Raw genomic sequence first — 24,416 nt, 5'->3', positions numbered from 1 at the left:
TAGATAATTTCAAATAAAAGTTTAATGAAAAATGATTTCATATGCTAAAGTTATGTGCATTTAAAGTTCAAAAATAAAGCTTGACTTTGAACGTGTTAAAATAATTTTTGAAAAATGACATGAAAAATCCATTGACGACCCATTTTAGATCTCTGAGTTCTCTTTCCAATGCATTTTGAATTTTGAAAATTTGACACCCAAGCGAAAAGTTATGTATGTTGTACGAAAATTGTTCAGGCGTAAAAAAACGCACGCACTAATGCACAGGCACAGGCGTTGATTCACATGTGCGGGTGTTGATTCACAATTTTTAATTAAAACTTGAAGAAAAAGTAAGCGTGAAGATTTTTGCATTAAACACATGTGTTTTGACGCCTGCGTAGGCGCTGATATGCATGCGCGGGTGTTGATTCGCATGCACAGACATTGATTTACATTTTTTATGAAAAGTTAGAAAAGAAAGTTAGGCAGGAATATTTTTTCAAACGGAGGCATCAAAACAGTGAAGCGGAGGCACTGATTTGCAGGCGAACGCGCTGATCGACAAAAATCAGCAAAAAAAGGCAGTCAAAAATTCAAATTTTAAATCACACGCGCTGATCCACTACGTACGCGCTAAAGCGGAGGGTTGGACGCGTCAAAATACAATCGAACATGCTAAAGCGGAACCTACGTGCTTAAAACACAAGAAACTTGCAAGAAATGTTAGAAAAAAAGGACATTAGTCCCATCAGGCATGTCAGAATGAAGATGGGAAAATCTAAAGCCTAATGGTTAGTGCACAAACCAAGATAAAACATAAGTAAATGCATTCAAATGCACAAATCAAACATTATACCTTAGTTATTCACTTCTTCCGATTGAGCTTGATGAAGTAGATGCGCCCTTGTTGCTCTATTTGAATTGCTCCTTTGATAGTGGATTGTGGATTGCTCTCCACTACACAATGAGATCGGTTGGATTAGATTTAGATTGGATTTGAATGATGATGATGGATGAGAGGGATTTGGCTTAGAAAAGAACATTTGGACATTATGATGACATGGTGAAGGATTTTGATTCTCAAATGGACAGCATAAGATTGGATGAAAAGTGGATTTTCATGATTTGTGAGGAAATGAAACTTCAATTTATAGATTGGAGGAGGCCAAAATGAAGAGCCAAGATTGACTTTGGAATGAAGGTTTGAGATCGATTTGAGAGAGAGCACATGGATTGAGAGGACAAGGTGTGGGATTCAAGTAAAGGCATTTCTTGTCTCCACACCTCTCAAGGTTCATGAGGAAGGGCTCCCAAGTACATTGGAAAGAGAAAAAATAATTAAAAATTCCTTGGAGAAAGAAGAGAGGAATTAAAAATTCCAAAATAAGGGGATGTGTGGGAAGACTAAATGGATAAAGGAATTGAAAATTTCTTGGGAAGAGGATGCATGGAGAGATTCAAAGAATTTGAAATTCCTTGAAAGAATCAAAGTTGACTCATCCCTAATTAAGGTGATTAGGGATGTATGAATGATTAAAGAGATTGATTAGGTGGCTTAATAAGTTATTAGAGTGCAAGTGGGAAAGTTGGGAGGATATGACAGAGGAGAGAGAATGAGTGGAGGAATATAAAATTGAGGAATAATGATAATCAGGCTTCGAGAAGAATTAATTAGGCTAAGTGAGAATTAGAAGAAATGATTTGTAGGAATCACGACTTAAGTTAATTGATTAAAATAAATTAACTAAAAAGAATTTAGAAGAATTAATGATTGAAATGACTTTAAAAAAATGGGGAATAATTAATTTTGATAGTACTATAGTGATAAAATTAATTAAATTTGATTTAATTAATTTTAAGAGGAATAAGGTAAACATAATTAAATTAATTATTTATGCAGAAAGGCTTAAATTAATTAAATATTTAATTTAATTGATTTTAGACGTCTACATCCCCCACCGGTCTCAATTGTACTTGATCTTGTGTTAGAAATGTTAACATTAGTTGAGATTGTAGGTGCTTACACTAACTTCTCTATTTGTTTTCCTTCTTGAGATGAGAACCCTGGGGTTTAGTGTTAGAATGTTCAGCTCTTTTTTTTTTTATTTCCTTCTTATTCCAATCAATGTGTGTAAGTGGTTCAAATTGAAGAAAATCCAAATGAGCTTATCAATCATTTTTAAACCATCATCTCCAATCCCCTCATCTCATTTTATTTAATATTCTTTCATTTGTCACACACTTAATCTAAACCAATCTCTTTTTCTTACCTCAAAATCATTTTCATAGTCGCCTTGAAAATCTTCCAAATGGGGGTGATGATGAATTTTGCTTCCCAGGTATAAATTGTCCTTGACATAGTTCTTACTATCATATGGATATTTCATGCTATAATAATGCATGGTTATCTCACCACATATACTTCCATATTTTGCACTTTAGTTGAAGATGGATAAATGTAACAAGACAATCCTAGTGGGAATGGATACCTTGCCTCTTTCAAGTCTTTGCACTTCTTATTAATTGATTCCATTTGTCTATAGAGTTCAAAAAGGACCAAGTGATCAAATGTATAACTAAGCAATTCATAAGGATACTCATCATAACCTAGTATCCTAATATAAGAAAAACTTGGAAATTAATTAAATAACTCTCAAAACACTTAATCAGATTTGTAGCTTCTGTGGAAAATATTTGGCCCATTTTAGCATCAAGCTCTGTAATTGTGAACATGGTAAATGCATCATTTACCCTTCTAAAATGTTTATTGGAAATACCAAATTATAATTGTGGCTAAAAATTATATATTTGAGTATTTTCATTATACCCCTACTTCCTGCAATCCATGTCATGGATGCACATTGGTGTTGGTGTAGAATAAATATGATGTCATTGAAAATTCCTTGCGTATTCTAGAAGTTTGTGAGTTGATTGTGTAGGTTATCAATTTTCCCAATCAGTATATTATGATTCATATCCTATGACAATGATAGATTAACACATCCAATATTCAAAAGAATTGGTCTCCTTATCGGTATCCTTATCCCCATTAACTCTATGCGGAGGGTTAGGATGAGGCCTAAGAAGGCTTTTGGGCAATTTGGATTTTCTCTTTCTTGGTTTCTTAACCAAAATTTAGCAACATTGTTAAAACATGTCTCTTTTATCGATGAAGTAATTTGTAGCTATTTCCACATTCATGTCTACATATTCTTCTATGTTAGGAAGTCTTAGCATGGCGCTCATCACTAACCCGTCTAATCTGACTATCACCATGTTGTTTGCACTTCTTGGTTCTCTTTCATCGAGCTTATAATATTTGACATGGGCTAACACTGTCTATACACTGAACCACAGTTGGGAAGCCTCCAACATGAGCTAACCCAAATTGGAAAGTAACTTCGGCCATCCCTGATCTAGGGCTTTTGGACAAATGTAACCAAAACTCAGAATAAATTAATGTACCCTGGTTGGCTATCCCCAACATACGATAAAGAATTCTTTAAAACCATCTTTTGAAGCCTTGATAAGCCAATTTCATTTTTGGCATCTAAATTCTACCCGAGTTAGTGAGGTTATAAAATAAATTTTATGAGAATTTCAGGTGGGGAAAACACGAATTTGTTAACAAATAAGGCATAAAAATAATTGAATAATTTAAGGAAAGGGGACATTTTTCAAAGTAAGCTTTAGATGCGCAATGGACACGTTCACTTGGTGGTGAGTCTTCAAAGGAGTCGGAAAGCAATTCGAAATAGCTACATCTAGATTGAAGTCTTCAATTGTGAATATCGGTTTCTCAGCTTTGAAATTTAGTGCGTGTCCAAATATCTTTATAACAACGCAATTTCCTCTCTTTCACCTTTCCTGGAGATTGTCCACTAGAGACAAATAAATATGTATTTTCCTTTTCTTCATATTCCTTCAAGTATCAAGGATCGAATAAGAACTAGGAACTTATTGGAGGTTCTATAGGTTCCCAAAACCCATTAAATTTCTGGTATCTTATTTTTCTTTCTTTTCATTTATTTATGAACCTTTGAACTACAGAGGGTTTTCTAGCAGTTGGGAACTGAATATCTCTTTCTAAGCAAGTGGCATTTTCAGGGAACAATATATGTTTCGGGAACTTTTCGGAAAAGTTCCATATGTACCGAGACTGAATCATGGACAAGAACATTTTGAAATAGAATTTTTTGAGCTCCCATTGATATAGAAAACATCGACAACCTTCTAAAGAGACGAAGAAAATTGGTTCCTAATGTACTAGGAACCTCCGACGAAAAAGAATTCTGAGTGACTTAGAATACTCTGATATCTTCCTGATTAGGATAAAAGCCGCAACATGCATGAAATACTTTGGAAAAAAAATTGGGATTTTTAAACAGAGACATTAGAGACATGAAAATATGACAAAAGGTGAAAGATAACATGACAGAGACATAAAAATGTTGCAAAGTGAGGACCCCTAGGACTCAGGAGAACCTAGAGGTTATTGATAAACTAGCGACTTAATTCATTAGGCAAATAGAATCAAAACTTGGGAAGAGATATACAACTAAACAGAAAGAAAAGGAAGAAACCAAAGAATGTGTACCATCAAAATATGAAGTACAAGAAATTACTTCCACATTTCTCATGGCTTTTTTTTAATTCCTACCCTTTGTCCCATAGTAACACAAAATCTCCTACAACAAAATGCCTCTTCTTGGCCTTCTTGTCAAATAGTTGTTTTACCCTTGTGTAGTGCCCTACAATCCTGTCCACCACTTAGTCCCTTTGTTCTTCCATTTTCGTCAGGTACGAAATACTTTTCTCCAATGAATTTTTAAACTAATAACCTTCTAATACATTTTGAAGATGTGAAGCTAGAAGTTCCAAGGGAATCGACAAATTAGCATTAATCCCATAAAGTAGCTCAAACAAAGACATACCAATGACTCTTTTACCCGTTCTATCAACCCACAGTGCATCATATACTATTTTGTGCCAGCTTCTCTATTTATCTCCAGCTAATTTGTCAATAATGGCGGTAAGATTTTCTTATTAGATTTGGCTTGACCATTTACTAGACGGTAACAGAAAGATGAATAGGCCCATATAATGTCATATTTGTAACAAAACATAGATATCTCACTTGAAGAAAAGTTTGAAGTATTATCTGTAACAATTTTATGAGGAACACCAAACCTGACAAGAATATTTTCTTTTAAGTCATATACCACTTCGAGGGATACATGTCTAACTGGGATTGCTTCTACCCACTTTGTGAAATAATTTGTTGCAAGCAGAATATGAGTAAGGACAGAACAAGAAGGAGGATTAAGTGGGCCAATAAAATCCAAACCCCACCACTCAAATGGTTCTTCGATGTTTATTGGTTTGAATGGTAGAGCAACAAGCTTGACTTTTCCTTTAAACTACTGACAAGATTCACACCTTTTAACCCATTCATTTGCATTCTTGAACATGCCAAGAATAAAAACATTTTTTTGAGAATTTTGAGTTGTGACCGAAGTAGGAAAATGAACTCCACATGCCTAATTGTGAAAGAATTGAGGCAAACTCTTGTGTTGTGCTTTATCCACACATCTAAGAAAGGTACCATCAATTCTCGTTTTATAAAGAGTATTACCCCAGATAATGTATTTTTCTCCCTTTAATTTGATTGTTCTCTTATCCTTTATTGATATATGAGCACGACATTCTCCATATGTAAGCAAATAGGCGGTATTTGAAAACCGCTCGTCTATTAATCCGACAAAAAGAGCAAGGAGAAATTCTGAATCTTCTTATTTATATTCATTAAATTAGTTATCTGTAATCAACTTTTACAACCCCTTCCCTTTTACCAAGTTTGTAGGCTTAATATCAACATCATACTCCTGGACTTTAGCAATTCATGAAGCTCTTTTGTTTAAGCCTATCTCTTGCTATGTGAGGATGGTTTACACAAAGGTATTTGACACAAGAATTATTGAATTAGAATTCAAGATATAAAACCTAAACTATTTTAAGGCTCTGATTGTACACCATATGTGTGTTTCTCAATAGCAGAGTATTTCAATTCGTATTTTTTCAATGGCATGCTCATGGAAGTTATAGGTGCTTTTATATCCTCTACATTGTACTGTGTCAAAATTGCAGACAAAGTGTGTTCAAGAGCATAGCAATATATACCAAAATCCTTTGCAAAATATGGATGAGTTAAGATTGAGGAATCAGTTGTTGCAGCTTTGATCTGGTTGACAGCTTTCTTGCCTTCATGTGTCCATTTAAAGATAACTTGATCTATCATAATTAGAACAATGGACTTAGTAATTTCTAATAAATTAAGCACAAATCCCCTTAGAAAATTGATCTAACCAAGGAAAAAATTTACACAAGGCTTACTAGATGGTAAACATAGTTTTATGGCTTTAACTTGTTCTAAATCTACTTGGATTCCATCTTTCAGCACACTGTCTGAGCAATTTGCCTTCGGTTACTCTAAAGATAGAATTCCTCCAATTTAATGAGATACTTTGTTGATGACAACATTGCAATACACAATATATTGCAATTGTTATAGCTATGATATGTTGTCGACAATATCAACAAGGTTATTTAAGCCATACATGAGGAGATATATGTGTGTGTAGACAGAGCGTATGATACATATAAACATACGTATGCATACACATATTACAAACATACTTACCATATATATATATGGCCTTCATGTGACCATTGACAACCTATCACAGTTGCAGCATTTGAATATGAGTGTCCAAAAGCTTAACCTCTGATATTGTTGACCTATATCAGCACCGTATTAGATATATTTAGATATGGAGTGTCCAAAAGCTTGACCTCTGATACTGTTGACCTATATCAGCACCGTATTAGATATATTTAGATATGGCACGGACACCATTTGGCATTGTATCCAATTTAGGGTGTGTGTGAAAACATGAATCCAAAATAAGATAGGAACAATACAATGCAATGCAAGATCCAAACTCACATTAACACAATCACAAAATGAAGCCTAAGATCTATACATATATCAAATGATAGACAACAATACCATAGTAAAGACCTTAGATTGTTTATTGTTACTTGATACTTGCTTGGATGCTAGATGTAAATTTGCTCTCAGAATTTGTAGCATAACTTTGATATCAACATATGATAAGATGAAGGCTTGATGCTAGATAATGGATGCTTGATAATGGATGCTTGAAGATGCTTGATAATGACAATGATGTTGGATAGCTCAAGGATATGTTCATAGTGCATGCTCAAAGATTGTGGTCTTGTAGAAATGCTCACTCAAAGATTGTGGTCTTGTAGGAATGCTCACTCTAGGAAGAATGAATGAGTGAAGATCTTATTTGTCTCACTTAACATTTGATCGATGTTGGAGATTAGTTTGAAAGATCAATGGATGAGAAAATTTGAGAGATGGTGGGACCTATAATTGCACATGGACTGATGAGGTGAAAGGATAAAGAGGGTGTCAAGTACATAGAGAAAATATTAATTTTACTTATTTGAAGTGGGAAAATTAAATAAATTATTTACATTTATAATTTGAGAGGCAAATGTTAGCTAATTAAAAATATTTAATTACAATGGACCAAAAGATGAATTAATTATATAATAAAATTATTTAATAATATTGGAGGGAAAATGAACAACTATATATTTAATTAATATTAGAGGGAAAATGATGAATCAATGGAGGAAAAGGATAATGAATTAATTAAATAATTTAATTGATAGAAAAATGTTAGCTTAATTAAATAATTAAAATAGAAAAATGTTAGCTTAATTAACATATTAATTTAATTGATATGGATAGGATAATTAATGAGAAGGTGATGACATGACAAGATGAAAAATGCATTAGCCATTATGTCCACATTTTGCCCATCTTTGAGACAATACTTTTTTATGGCATTGTTTCAAAATGATGATAGTGATATGCCCAATGATAAGATAAAAGTAGGATGGAAGGATGGATGGATGCCCACTCGAGAGATTGGCTAAAAAGTGACTTCAGGTCAAACTCTGAAAAAGAGATGTGATGGGGTATGCAAGAAGAGATGAGTCCAACTAGAGGCAACTTTATGCAAGTTAGCCCATTGATCAAATGTAAGGTGGAGCATATAAATGGGTAATGGAATGGATGGACAAAGGTACAAAATGGATAGGATATGATAGAATATACAAGATGGATGGATATGTCTTAAGTTCTATTGCTATGCTTTGTATCATCATCAAGCATCTTATGAAGCAAACAACGCAAGAAAACAATGATCAAGATCAAAGGTCAAAGATCAAGGTGAAAGATAAATGATAAAGCAATGACCATGCCCCATTCCTCGCTCTCCACCATGATATCAAGATTGAGACTCGAGGCTTCGTCGAGCCCTCAAAATAGGTAAAAATAAAATATCGACAAGATATGCACAAAAGCATAGATCAATGCCTCATTCCTCACTCTCCACCATGATATCTTGAGATCGAGGCTTCCGCGAGCTTCCTCGGAAGGTGAAGAAAATGTCAACAAGATAAAAAAGATCAAAGATAAAAGATCAAGTCAAAAAAATTCATAGTTGGACGTTCCTGCCATTTGTGGGCCAACAAGCAAACAGATTTCCCCAAGGAATGCAACTGGTCATAGTTGGTAGTTCCTGCCTCTTGTGGGCCGAAAGGCGAATAGATTACCCTAGGGATGGAACTGGTCATAGTTGGACGTTCCTGCTACTTGTGGGATAAGAGGCAAGTTGCCGTGATTGGATAATGTGTGCTCTCAAGCTTAGTTGGGCTGGGCAGTTTATTGGCGCCCTTTCAAATTTTCCTAGCGAACAAGTTATATGATCAAAATGATTATGGATATACATATTCTTAAACCCTAGTAATGGTTGATCTTATGAATTGTATCTTCAATATTTGTCTAACATGACTGCACAATCTGAATAAGATTTTATCGTGTCATTTTCTATGATTTTGTCATGTCATTGCGTCATTTGGCCTAGTCATCTTCAGTAGATGCAAATGTAGTTAGGGCATGTCCCCATACTTCTGCTTAGCTTATTTTGGCTAGCAGCAACTGCTCAACTTTTTGAGGAGCAATTTGTGGAGCAAGTGGCCCCATGGAAAGTAAAGTTGCTCCTTATTTTTATACAAACCTCTTAAATTATTTTTGTAAATGAAATTATTAGTAATATTCTTGCAAACAAAATTTGAAGGGAAAATTGTAGGCAAAAAAAAAGGAGAAGAAAAAAAGTGGCCCCATGGAAAGTAAAGTTGCTGCTTATTTTTATACAAACCTCTTAAATTATTTTTGTAAATGAAATTGTTAGTAATATTCTTGCAAATAAAATTTGTAGGGAAAATTGTAGGCAAAAAAAAAGAGAGGAAAAAAAATATGGCAAAGCTACATGTCAATTTTTTTAGTTTTTTCAATAAGCAGCCACTCCTTATTTCTACCCCTTTTTTTCAAAGCTTATTTTCAATTTTTAAACAACTGCTGCTCCACCAAAATAGGGGAAGATTTCAATTTATCCTTTTTTGCTAATTAAAATTTTGCATGGGAACACTCTGGCTGCTTACATTTAAGCAGAAAATGTTCATAAGCAGCCGCATGGGGACATGGGGTTAGTCAATGTGATTGCTGACTATTGACTAATGCAATATGCTTTCTAAATATTTAGTCAATAATTGAAGTGACTTTGTAAAGGTATTTCCTTTTCTTGCATACAGGCCTAGCTCTGCCTCCTGCAAAGGTCTCTTGCAATGTTTAGCCCGAATGGATGTACAATAGTCTTGCTGCTTGCAGTCATTGCTCATCCCTGCTTCTGGATTCCGCAACAGTGAGCCGCCATCACGTCAGCGACAGTGACGTGCGAGTAGCCAACAAGCTCAACAGTGGTCATTTCATCGTTGAACCACAAGCGCTGTAAACACACACAGCCTGTAAACTAATATTGCTCCCATAAAAAGACATGGCCAAGTTTGCACGATTATTATTGGGTGTGACGTTTATAGACCTTTTGGCTTTTACACTTTTTTTTTTTTTCAATAAAAGTGGATTATCCCACTAAACTTTTTTATTAATATTTTTTTTTTTTTTACACAGGATTCAAAGAGCATACCAGAGGAAAGAACTCTGAGAAGAAAACCTCCTGTCACAGCTCATAAAAAACCTCCTATCACAGCTCATAAAATAAACCTATAGTATCTAGCAGATCAGTTTATACACCCCGTGCAAAACCACATACAAAATGCAGTCACAACACATATAATATCAGTTTTACATAGAGCCCATATAATTTTCAAATGTAGACTCCACAGTTGACTTTTACACTTTATTAACCTAAACAAAAATAAACATTTAATAAATCAATTTTATATATATATACGGATGTACCTGTACCCGAACCCAAGGAAAAAAAAAATTGCCGTATCCGCAAATCCATACCCATAACCATACTTGAATCTGTAAGTAGAAAAAATTTAATATACCATGATAACTGATTGATAATAAACGTTTAAAAAACAACTGATTTACCAATCTGAAATAAAGTCTCAAAATTAAAAAATAATATTTGAAAAACTGTTAAGACAGGCCTCCTCAGTGGAGGATAAATGTCATCTATCATTCAGCAATTAAATAATTAACAAGTAATTGTTCTTCTGTTTTATGGCCAGGAGTTTGACATTCTTTTTTCTTTTTGCAGAGGGAAGCAGTGGGAGTGATGTACTCACAGGGTTGGTTTGTTCCCTAGCTGAGTGTTCTGTAGAGCTGAGCTTCTGATTGTGATATTATGTTTTATCTCATTTGCAACCTTCGATATGAAAAATTTATCCAAACCAAAAATAAAGGAAATAAACAGAAAAAATAAATAAAATAATAATATTCAAGCTATGGTTTGTTAGAATGCCAATCTATGATAAAGTGTTAAAATCAAAAAACTATATTACAAAAACTGAGGGAAAGGAGGGCAGAGTGGAGATTACATTTTATAGGGATAAATTAAAGTCGTGGGTAAAAATTTAGTCCCAACGCAAGCTTCAGATTTTATATGGATAGATTCATTTTATTTCTGTGTTTCTCTAAGCTTCCAGGCAACATGAGGATATGGGGATGGGTTTCTAGGAATGGCAAAAAAAAATCCAAAATTTTCAGGACAGTAGGGATAATGGTGGGGACTGGGGGGTATCCAGAAGTAAACTTGCTTATAACTCACAATAATATATTTGATATTTCTACTCCAGTAATTCATTACACTTGGGTATACCTAAAACTCAGACTCAAAACAAATGGATTCCAAGGGTTAGGATAACCCCGTCTCCAAGATCCAATAGGTACACAATTAATAAGGTACATACACCTTCACCTACAGCTGGCATTTTTTCTCACTTGCCTAAGCCCAGAGCAATGTTGAGAATGTATTTGTCTCTAAAAATTATTATATTTCTGCTGCATTGGCCAGACAATCCCCAGCCAAAGCATCCAATTGTACAATGGCATCTACATCATCCAAAGTATGCAGCACGTGTCTTCCTTCCAAACAATCTCTGAACAAGGATATTCCCTGATCAACACTGCATTTTTTCATCACATATAGTTGAATATTTAAGAATTTGGTTTTGCAAATTCGTAAGGGCTGTAACATCTGCAGCAGTGGTGCAAATATTAAATAAAAAGGAAGCAGTGTCAAAATCCCCATAAACTTGACTTACAGCCTTGGCAATTGTGGTCTTGCCTATGCCTTCTATTGGTGCTCAAAGTTAATGGTTCACAAATCCCTAAAGCTGGACCATTTCCTGAACGCCAGGGGAATCAAACACAGGGAAAAGATCATAAACTTATGATCAGGTGGGGAAACTATGAAAAAATTCACTAAGGTGGGTAAGGCATTCAATTTTAGGCTCTACTAGGCCAAGATGGGTTTCCTAGGGTTGTGCTAGATACAACTACAGGAAACCGACATACCTTGACACAAACCATACCCAATGCATAGTTCATTGTTATTTATTTGTCACTAAGTATATGTAAGCTAGTTTGTCAATGCAAGGTTTTGCAACTTCATAAAGCATACAAACAACCATGTAAAGTGTCTTAAGGATGTAGTTTTAATAACCCCTGATTTTCTTGTGCACCTCTAGAAATGAAAGTAAATGAAATTGAATCAACACAATATTGAAATGAAGTTTAGGTTTAGTTGTTTAGTGTGTTGGTGTGATGGGAGGTTGAGCATGAAGCAGACGGGTGACTATATCCAGTCGCCCATAACTTTGACATCAGAAAAGGTATGTCTTGGTATAGAAATCAAGCTCCAATAAAGTCCACATGTACCAAGGGCTATGTAGAAGCCAATTTTGCTGAATCACATCCTTTTCATGTCATTAAGGATGTTTTGAATCATGAAAGCATGTAAATAATCTACATCTCAATTATGTGTGCATATTCAATGAAGATGTGGGCACTGCTACATTTGAGTGCATTACAAGACAAAGCCCACAAAATCTATGAGATGAACAATCAGGAATTGGCACAAAGATCCTTGAGCTAAAACTCACCACCTCATTAATGGCAGCATGGCCACCCTCATCCTCCATTGCTAAATTTGCATTGGAATCCATATATTCAAGATCAAACAATGTTTCTGGGTAGGAAAATTGTTTCTAGGTAGTTGCAAGGTCAAATCTGGTTGTGTATGGCTTCCTAAGAGGATTTGGGGACTGGGGGAAGGAAGCTAGAAAAACAACGGAAGTTTGGGGTGGTGCAAGATGCACAAAAGGGAAATGTGTGGTTTTGGGTCAAGACCAAAGGTTGGAACTAGATGGGGCAATGGAAGTTTATAAGTCCCTGAAAACTCCACAAAAGAGATAAGTAAACAAATGAAGTAGTTTGGGAGAAATGCAAAATTTCCTTGTGGGACTGGACAATGGAATCAGATGTGAGGAGAAGGATGTCTGGAAGTCAATTCGACCTCCACACAAGGGTGATCAAATGGCGAAAAGCATCAAGGATAGTTGAAAGAATCCCATGTGGAAAGGATAGTTGCAAGAATCCAATGTGGAAAAGGACATGGCTACCAAACACTTGAATGGACATTTGGATGTCCATTCAAAGTTCGCAAGAAGAGAAAGTGGGGAAGGCATAAGATCTAAATGGAGACACAAGATATTCCAATAGGGATCCAAATGTTTGAATATGCAATAGAGGAAGTGAAGAGAAGTGGAATCTATGCAAGTATTGAGGATATGCAGCGGTGGAAGAAATGTCCAAATCCATATCGAAATCTTGCAATAGAGGAAATGAACAGAAGTGGAAGGAAGGGACCACGAGACCATTGCAGGAATATTTGGTTCCATAACCAAAGTCCACAACAATGTGAGAGCAATGAAAAATAACCACAACACTTCTGGACCTAGAATATTCTCAGATTCTTGCAACTTCTAACCCATGATATGAACTTGAGGGATGGTGAGAAACAACACAAGTTATTTTGACCAAGGGAGACCATTTAAAGGTTTTTCGGACTAATTATAACTAATGGTCATATCGGGCAAGATCACACAAGGAGTTAAGACACAAGAAAAATTTGGCACTGCAATGTTGGGCACCAACACCACCAATTCTCATATTCGAGCTTTAAGCATCTCTTCCACTGAATTGAAATTTAATTTTTGAATGGGAGTATTCTTAATGCTGTCCATTCACACTGGATGTTTGGTAACATCTAACAGCACTCTATCCAATGTCGTAGACTTAATCAAGTCATTCACCACCATCTTTACCAGCCAAACTTCAAAGTTACAGTGGCAATCTTTTAGTTGCACGATTTTCAATTGCCAAATGTTACCCACAAATCTGGAGTGGTGCGTCTTCTTTATCACTTTGTCCATCCTACTTACAATGTTCTAAACTCAAATCATATCAAACTTGGAGAAAGCATGGCCAGTATGTCTTCTCACACACTTTTAAAACACCTTCAACAGGCAATTCCTGCAAATGAAGATAGCAAAGAGCAGGTCTATACAGCATTTTAAGCCTTTCTGGATTGGCTCCATTGAGTAGGAGGTGAAAGAAATAGATATTGTTGGATATGATAATTAAATAGAAAGCCCCCACAATCAGGTACCCTCTTTTCCATTTTCAGCTAAGTAGATCCCAAATCTCTCAAATGATCATGCATATTGAATACTGCTCTATTGTCAATCATTATCAGTAACTTCATTGAAAGATTAGATACAATGTATCTAGATTGATGTATGCATGTACTTATATATGTGTAAGTGTGTATCCATATAGATATATACATATACACACACATAGGTCTTTTATCTCAGCAGATTTGATCAACTTGGGTATTGTGCTATGATTTATTGACTTGAACATATTTATATAGATTAAAATCTTTGATAGAACAATTTATTATATCTGAGTGAATTCTATTAATATCCCAAAAGGGGGTCACAAGTTCATATCCCACAAAGTATAAGGTATGTACGCCTCGTTTGTAGCATAGTTAGGTGCCTCCCATAAGGAGCACATGGTGGTCCCATATTACTATAAACCATATGTAGACCCATATACAGACCACCTAGTATCATGGACTATAAAAGAATCTTTCTTTCTTTCTTTCTTTCTATCTATCTATCTTGGACTATAGAAGAATCTTTCTTTCTTTCTTTCTATCTATCTATCTATCTATCTTTCTACATATATATGACATAAAAAAAGTGGTGTCATATCCAACTATATCAAATATGACCTAGATAAAGGCCAATGGTTTCAAGGACATTATTTAAGAATTGGCACACTCTCATACTAAACTATTGTTGTTGTGACAAGTTGTCAATGCTACCAATAAGGTTGTTAAAGCTATACATACATAAATATGTATGTATGTGTGCATGTATGCATATAGGTACACATACAAACATATACACGTATGCATATAAAATATTTGTATGTGTGTACACATGCATATGTATTTATGTATGTATATCATACATATATACTATATATATGTATGATATATGATTCATATGTAAATATACATATATAGACATGTTTATAAGTATATATGAATGATCTATAATGCATGGATACATATATATATATATATATATATCTATATAAATATATATACACATACATATGGGTATGTATGTATGTATACAGAGATGCACACATTATGTATATATATGTCTATATGCATGCATGTTGGCATGCATTTATATGTATATGCATACAAATACACAATAATCTTCCTATGACCATTGGCGATCTGTCACAACTGTGGCACTTGAATATGAGATCAGCAAATCTTAAATAACTTCCCTAATATCATTGACCTATATTTGAGCCATATCTAATTCATTTGGATATGGCACCACACCATTCAATGTCATACCTGGCTTAAGGGTTTATGCACATATCTATACACATGAAAGTGTGTGTGCATATATATATACACACACACATGAACATGTATAGATATACACATATACATATGTGTATATGTACATACTACACACACACAGACATATATATATATATATATATACACATTACTCGGGGACGCGTCCCCAGTTTTTTTTCAGGTGTCCCCATCTCGGAGATCTCGGAGACAAGGGACTACTAGGGGATGTCCCCATAAATTCTGCATATTGACAGTGAATTTTGACAATGAATTCTATAAGCAATTTGACTTTGACTCTCAATTTAACACAAATTTTGCATAAGAACTCTGCTAGTTCTTATATGTTAAGGTTCTATAATGTATATGTGCATGCTTTATTCATGTTTTCATATGAATATTTTAAATTTCCCTATATATTTTAATTTTCCCTATTTTTATATAGCTGTCCACTTTGCGTCCCAAAATTGGCAAAAAAAAATCACCGTCCCAAAAACACATACCCTCGTCCTCATCCCGAAAACTCAAAGTATCATAGAGATATGTGTGTGTATACATACATACATACATACATTAATGCATACATACATACATATATATATGTATGTATGTACACATACACACGTATATATGTATGTATACATACATACATACATATGTATGTATATATATGTATATATATGTGTATGTATACATATATATATATGTATATATATGTATATATATGTGTATGTATACATATATATGTATGTATATATATGTATGTATATATATGTATGTATACATACATACATGTACATACATACACACATATATATATACATATATGTATGTATATATGTATGTATACATATATATAGATACGTACATACATATATATATATGACAATATGTACATACATATATACACACACAGATATATGTGTGTGTATACATATATACCCACATATTGTTTTTATCTTAAATTTGCTTCATCTTAATTCTTCATTACTTTTAATAAAATTATTTTTTAAATCAAATTAAAGCATAAAACAAGATCTTCAAATAATATTATCGGACCTCATTTTTCGTCATATTTCAATGATGATGTTTTTCACTCTTTTTGAGACCCACTCATGAGTGACATAAGCCTTTACTAAAAATATTGCCTTGTTGAGATCGACTTCACGAGTGGCATAAGCCTTTAAATCAAAAAAAAAAGATTTAAAATGTTCCTTTCGGGCATGTAGCTAATTTATATTATTTTTTCCTAAAGAGCTATTGAATGCCCGTATGACTAACTATTTTACAGTATATAAAAAGTATTGCTCAGTGTGTCATAAAAATTTCATGATAACATATTTATTAATGTGCAACATATTCCTCTTTCTGCAGATACATATATTAAAGCTGTAAATTAAACAGCATCATATATGCTCGTACAAAAGGCTATGTTATGACTATGCCAAAAAATAAATTGTATACAATAGAATCGAATGGAAGGTATCAAATCAAGCTGGCCGGTGAATTAAATAAACAAAAATCTGGCCAGTGACGTCACAGATTAAATAAACAATAATCAAGCTGTATACATGCATACATACATACATGTGTGTATATCTATGTACATGATATGTGTGTACAATTTTTTTTCAAGTTTTGAATGTTTTCCATAAACCCTAAGCCAGATACAACACCACACATCCAAATGTGTCAAATATGACCAAGATATAGGCCGATCGTATTATAGAGAGGCTATTTAAGATTTTAGAAACTCTCATATTCAAGTGCTGCAGTTGTGACAAGGTTGTCAAAGGTACCAGGAAGATTTTTTAAGTTCATAAGCTTTTCCATGTCCAAGTGTTGCAGCTGTGACAATTGACAAGGGTGTCAAGAAGGTTATTTAATTTTTACACCCTCATATGGTCAAGTGCTGCAGCTATGCCAGATTGCCAATGGTATCAAGGAGGTAATTTGAGTCATCACACTATTCCAAGTCCAAGTGCCAATGCTGTTAAAGGTTGCCAATGGTATCAAGCAGCATATATGTATATGTATATGTATATGTTTATGTACATTGTATATATATGTATGTATGTGTGTGTGTCCATGTATGTATGTATGCATTTGTATACCCATGTTTATATGTATGCATGGCTTAAATAACCTTCTTGGTACCGTTGGCAATCTGTCACAGCTGTAGCACTTGAATATGAAAGTGTCTAAAATCATAAAAGTCACTGATACCATTGGCCTATACTTGGGCCATATCCAATGCATTTGGATACAGCACCACACCGTTTGGTGCCATATCTCGTTTACGGTTTATGTACATATACACACATACACACACAAGCATACATACATGCATGTATGTGTGGATGTATATATACATACATACATCTGTATGCACCTATGTATGTATCTCTATGTGTGTATGTATGTATACTAAGTCACCGCGTTCGAATTCGAATTCGACTTCAACACCCATTAAATTTGGATGAAGTTCGACAAGCGCAAAAAATTCAAAAAAAAAATCGACATTAAATTCAACTTATATAATTTTTTTATATATAAGTAATATATCCAATAAACTATTAAATTAGTTTAGCTATTATTTTTTAAAGAGAAAAGATATTAAATTTAAATTTATTATTATTAAATATTATTTTTTATAAAAATTTAACATAAATAATATTATATTTAAACTTTTATTGACATCTAAGTCAATATTTAAATTAAAAATACAAATTTTGAAAAAAAAACGTAAAGGAAAAAATATTTTTAAATAAAAATAAAAACCTAAATGAGAACTAAAACAATGAAAATCTAGTTCGCAAGACTTGCCATCACGCAGAATTGCCGCTTTGCTGGGTCACGCAGACTTGCAGGTTTTTCGCCTCGGACTTGCAGAGTGTCGGGCGTTGCCTCTCTTCGGATTTGCAGAGCGTTGCATGGTCGTGTGCATCACCTTTGCTCACACCTAAAGCTTCTTCAGACGTCTATGAATAGATTCCAGCAAACCCGTGAAGGAAGCTCACGTTTTTGAAATACATTTTTTATTAAAAAACCCTAACCCATTTAACGTACGAATTTAAGGCAACTTACCCGAATTTTTTGGATTTTTAAAAAATTCGTTAAATTTCGAATCACATGGATGAAATTCGCCGAATTGGGTGACTTAGTATGTATAAATACACACATGTACATATATACATACATGTGCATGTATACATATTTTACATGAGTGAGAGAGAGAAAGAGAGAGATGTGTGTATGTGTGAGTGTGAGAAAGAGAGAGAGATACCATTGGCAACCTGTCACAGACACGGCACTCGGACTTGGAATGGTGTGATGACTTCAATAACCTCCCTAATACCATTGGCAATCTGTCCATAGCTACAGCACTTGAAATGGTGTAGAAATATCTGAGCTGCTTCTGGATATGATTGTGTGACCTTTTTTGCATCAAAAAAAGGTCACACGGTCATATCCAAAGCAGCTCAGATATTGTTATGGATTGTGGAAATCTGATAATTTTAATGGTGTAGAAAGTTAAATAACTTCGATTGTCACAATTGTAAAACTTGAACATGGAAGAGCATATAAGCTTAAATAACCTTGTCGGTACCCTTGGCAATCTGTCACAATTGCAGCACTTGCCAGTATCTTCAATAACCAATGTGTTGCCATGTCCAAATTAGGGTTCATGATAAATTAAGTGTAATTATAATGTTTGTGTGTGCATACATGCATACATACATGTGTATGTATGCATATAAACGTGTATGTGAATGCATGTATGCATATAAACATGTATGTGAATGTATGTATGCATATAAACATGTGTGTTTACATTTCTTTTTTGGCAAGTTTTGAGTATTTATCATGAACTCTAAACCGGACATGGCAACACACGGATTAGTTAAGATTTTACACTCTCATATTCAAGTGTTGCAGTTGTCACAGTCATTTAAGCTTATACACTCTTCCGTGTTGCAGTTGTGACAATTGCCAATGGTATTAGGAAGGTTATTTATTTAAGTTTGTAAACCATTTCATGTGATGCAGCTATGACAAATTCTCAATGGTATTAGGGAGATTATTTACTTCGTTACACCAATCCAAGTCCAAGTGTATGTGTATGTGTATGTGTATGTGTATAGATATATACATGTATACATACATATAAATGTATGTGTATAGATATGAGTCTATGACCCTAAGCCGGATACAGCACCACACAGACTATTTTAGATTTCACACTCTCATATCCAAGTGCTGCAGCTCCAACAGACTGCAAAAGGTACCAAAAAGTTATTTAAGCTTTTAAGCTTCCATGTTCAAGTGCTGCAGCTGTAACAGAATGGCAATGGTATGAAGGAGGTTTAAACCATCACACATTCAGTCCAAATGCCACAGCTGTGACAGGTCGCCAATGGTATCAAGGAGATTATTTAAGCCATCACACCCTTCCGAGTCCAAGTGCCGCAGCTCTGACAACATGCCAATGGTGTCAGGAAGGTTATTTAAGTTGTGAAACCTTTCCAAGTCCCAAGTGCCCTGCTGTGATGTTTCCAATGGTGTCAGGGAGGTTATTCAGGTTTCTTCACCATCTCAAGTTCAAGTTCTGCTGCTGAGACAGATTACCAATGGTATCAGGGAAGTTCTTTAAGCTTTGTTGTTCCATGTTCAATTGGTGTAGCTATGGCAGGTAAACAATGGTATCAGGGAGGTTATTTAAGTCATGGGGAAACTTTATTCCTCCCCAGCTTAAGATTTTGTAGGGATAGAATCACTTTGTTTCAGGTTTTTTGTGAGTTTCCAGGATGGGGGGACATGAGGTTGCAGGGAAAGGTTTCTAGGGACAGCAAACAATTTCCAAAATTTTAAGAATGGTGGGGGGCGGTACTAATGTGTGTGTGTAAATTATAAATTTACAAAAACAAATTTTACAGGTGAGATATTGTTAAGAGGAAATTATTTAACACATACAAAGTTAAATATGCTTTGATAAATGTTTTAGATGGGAGAATAATTAGAAAATCACAGCTTCGATTTTTACACAAAATATATCAACAAAAGCACAGAGAACAAGGCAAAATAAAAGCAATTTATCAATTTCACAGCCAAGAGCGGTGACAGTACCACCAGGAAATATAAGTGCAGCCAATCAGAAAGCATGATGCTGCTAAGTGTGAAATAAATTAGACATTCGGATTGGCCGCTACCAATACGTATCAAGATCAATTTCATTTCTTTCAAAGGAGATTGTGTCTGATGAAGAATTGAACGAGCCTACTTTACCTACTTCCATTAGAGACAAACTATTCCTGTTTATGGAAACAAATTTTAGATTTTTTTTTTCCTTTGATTGCAAAAAATCTGTTTTGCCATGGAGCTCCCCAAATGGGCAATGATCCCATTGCAGAGAGAGTGTCCCTTTTTTTTTAAATTCTGGAATGGCAGGGAAATGTTCTGTCCCCATCCCTGCATCCCATGCCTGCATCTCCGGGGCATCCCATTCAGGAAATGCCTGGGAAACAAGGGGGCCATGTCCCTGGGGTACACTTTTCATTTCAGTAACTGCAACATAAAAATAAAAACCCTGCCTCCTATTTTATAAGGATAGATCCATTTTATTTCAGTAACTAACAACATTTTCCCAAGGCACTTCCCTAAAACCCTCTCCTTAGGTAATTATATTTGAGTAGAGGCACATATATCATCTATCATCCAGCAGCAGGCATGCAACAATTAGCCAAAAATATAGAAAATCAAGCAGAACGTGAGGCTCATTACTTGCCCTTGACTTATATCCATATACTGGCCTGAGCAAGAACAGAACTTTTGGCATGCTTGCATGGTTTCACGGTCACCCATCAATCTCCTCTTGGGTATCAATTTGAATGGATATAATGTTTGAGAAATGACTGGTTATAAGGACTGGTGCCCTTTTCAGGATATCTACCAAGAGTTGGATGGACACGTGATAAAAGAGAATATTAATCAAGCCAGGCGTCCTTAACATTGCAGCAGCCTCTTTGAGACACCATGGTGAGTCTGACTCTGCATGGCCTCTGGAAAATATAGGAATGAGAATGGTACCACTCTTGATTGCTCTTTCCAGCTCAATGCAATCATTCCCTCTTTTCCAATTCGTAATTGTCTAAAAAGATATCCATTTCTGCAGCGGAGAGAGCTTGGAAGAGATGATCAACCAGAGTCTTTCTCACATCTTCCCTGAAACTCAAAAACACATGATACCTCTTATCGCTTTGGAAGGCAAGTTTAGGTGTTTAAGTCTTGTATTCTTCCATCTAAGAGTTCGATCTCAAGAGGAAGGCTTACTCAGGATAGAATGAAAACAGAGGATTAAACCCAAAATTACAGGTCTTTGAACTCCTATCACACATTCCCGTGCCATGTTACTTCTAAATAGCAAATGATAGCTAGCATTAACTAGTAATCTTTTATTAGATTTTTAATTACAACATTTACTAGTAATCCCACAGCAGGCATGCCCCTTTTATTAGTACTAGCCTCAGTACTATTTTGTTCAAAATGGCTTCAATTTCCAATTACTTCTTAACCATCGGCCAATGATTTCGTTTGTTATTTTCAACCGACTAAATATTTATGAATGTCTAGTTTCGAATTCTGTTTCTATTAGCTGCAAGCTTTCCCCTCTTGTTTTCACCATCACATAGGTCTATAATCGTTTTGTCCGTTGTCACAGCACAATAAGACCTTTTTTCCTGGGACACTTTCCCTGACGGATTTATCACTATTGTAATAAAAATCTGATTCAACTTTACACTCTTTTGACTCTGACAGGCGGAGAAGAAATTTCAGGAAACTATATCAAGAAATTTCAGAAAACTACGTGAAGGAATTGAACACGCGTCAAGTGAGTCAAGATTGCAATGGTAGGTGCCTGATAGATTTCAGAAAATCATGTTCATTTTGCTCCCGACTTCACTCCATCCGCTGCCTTGCATAGCCCACCTGCGAGAGCAACACGTGGGAATGCCGTCGGTGCTCACCCATCAATCATTAACCCTCCACCGCTGCATTCACTAGAGGGCCTCAAATAACCAGACAAACGTAAGCTATATAATCAATCCAAAGAGCTCCGAGTGCAGGTAAACCGTCCCGTAAAAGAACTATTTGCACCTCTGAAGGCAATTTCCTCTGCTGCTTACTCCCAGCACTTCAACCCGCTTTTATATTGAAATTTGTCAGCAACTATTTTTGCAGCACATCAAACAGCCTTATCCCTCAAGGAAATTGTTTCCTTAAATTTGTTTTTTGTCATTGCTTTCTTAAAATTCGTCGTTCTATCAACCATTTCGCTGAGATTTTGATATATTGTTTTCTCCGTTTACTTTACAATAAGAAATAAATTAGCAGAATATTCTCTAAGCGGACAACTGAATTCCACAGACAAGAAACAAATATGCTGCTACTTTATTTCTTACAGTCGCTTACAGAAAATTTTGCTAATATATTACCCTTAAAATTGTAAATGTAAATTTTCTTTTTTGCAAAATAAGTAGTAATAGCAGAAAAAATCATTTATTTTCAAACAGAATCGAAACTAATTAACCAGTCCACACTAGAAAACCCCCAAAACCTTCCGAATTGTCTATTTTATAGCAAGTTTAAACCATTATTTTTAAATTCAGCATTTTTTCGTTGAAAGATTTGAAACTAAGGGAGAGCAAACCCTGAAACACATAAAGCACAAACTTGTGTCATATGAACTTCATATCAGAGTAAATTAACACAACCCACAAACCCAAGATTTACTTCCAATCGGAAACAGTACTAAGCAAATTACCATACCTTAATGTAAATTCAAAGAAAAAATAAATAAATCACAGAAGCAGTCTAACTGTAGCTGTTGACAAGGCGCAGCAGTGATCCCCTCTTGCTGGAAACTACGCGACTGGACTTGGAGAAAAAGGACTCATACATGAATTTCAACTCTCTTTGTACAATTTTGATGCTAGGGTTTGTCATGTTTATCGATCCACACATTTGAGGACGACATTTTGCAGCCGTAAAATCCACTAAACTGACAGAAACTAAGAATCCAAGCATAAAACTGATACATTTGCATATGCATTAAATCACATTACCAGTTTGAGCCAAATCTGCGCTGGCTATACTGCTCTGCTTGACACGCTCAGTACTGATTTTGAACACTTGTCGAGTAAGCGAGGGTTGTACTCCTCCCTGTTTGCTACTCAATTCTCTATGCGAAGCATTTTCTTAGTTACTCATGTGAGGTGCTCTAATGTAGGTTTAATGATATTTTTTTTCCTAGTTTGGAATTCTACAAAACTTTATGGTTTGATCAAGGCATTTACCTATATTTAAATGTATTTGAATTCTTTCAACTGAATATGAAGAAATTTCTTTCCTAGAAGGTAATTTTGATCTATAATTAAAGATTGGATATGTAGATTTAAATGATAAGCATTTCTATGAATTTTATGATTTCTTGTCTTAAATCATTGTTCAAGTTGTATAAATATTATAGACAACAAATCATTCTATAAATATCAATTTAAAGAATAATATTAGATTGAAGAGAAATATTATTAACATGTTTATTATTTTTTCTATTTATTTGTCTTTGTAATATATGTTTTCATTACTTTTATGATATGTTTGAGATAGTTTATATTTTATATGTATATTTCAAATCGTTTAGTGTGATGAGAGATATTATGGACCCTTCCTTCATTAAAAATAGTTAGAATTCTAACAAAATATGACATCATTTTGTTGTAGAATAAAAATGAAAATATTTATTATAAATATTTCTTTCTTAAAAAACTCAATGTAAGGAGGTACTCTAAAAATATAGCTTTAGGCATTTCATCTTGTAATTTTTTGTTCATATGCAAATCACTTATTGTTTACATATAGCTATGTGATTTAATAATAGAAGTTTGAGTAAAATTTACATGAAACGTGCCTCTTACAAAGGAATTTGTATACCTCATTTAATTTATT

The 24,416-nt window shown here is 34.5% G+C and overlaps 1 long non-coding RNA gene across 1 annotated transcript in view; it reads right to left on the bottom strand.

Moving 5' to 3' along the window:
* Nucleotides 1-23,718, bottom strand: part of LOC131072174 (uncharacterized) — a 32,738-nt gene extending 9,020 nt beyond the window's left edge. The window contains exons 1-2 of the long non-coding RNA XR_009112668.2: nt 23,534-23,718; nt 10,403-10,471 (exon numbers count right to left, since the gene is read on the bottom strand). This is a non-coding gene — a long non-coding RNA (uncharacterized LOC131072174). The remainder of the gene's footprint in view (nt 1-10,402; nt 10,472-23,533) is intronic.
* Between the last annotated feature and the right edge of the window lie 698 nt (nt 23,719-24,416).

Source organism: Cryptomeria japonica, chromosome 7, assembly GCF_030272615.1.
Source record: "Cryptomeria japonica chromosome 7, Sugi_1.0, whole genome shotgun sequence".
NCBI lineage: Eukaryota > Viridiplantae > Streptophyta > Pinopsida > Cupressales > Cupressaceae > Cryptomeria > Cryptomeria japonica.
This window is presented reverse-complemented; position numbering and strand designations above follow the sequence as displayed.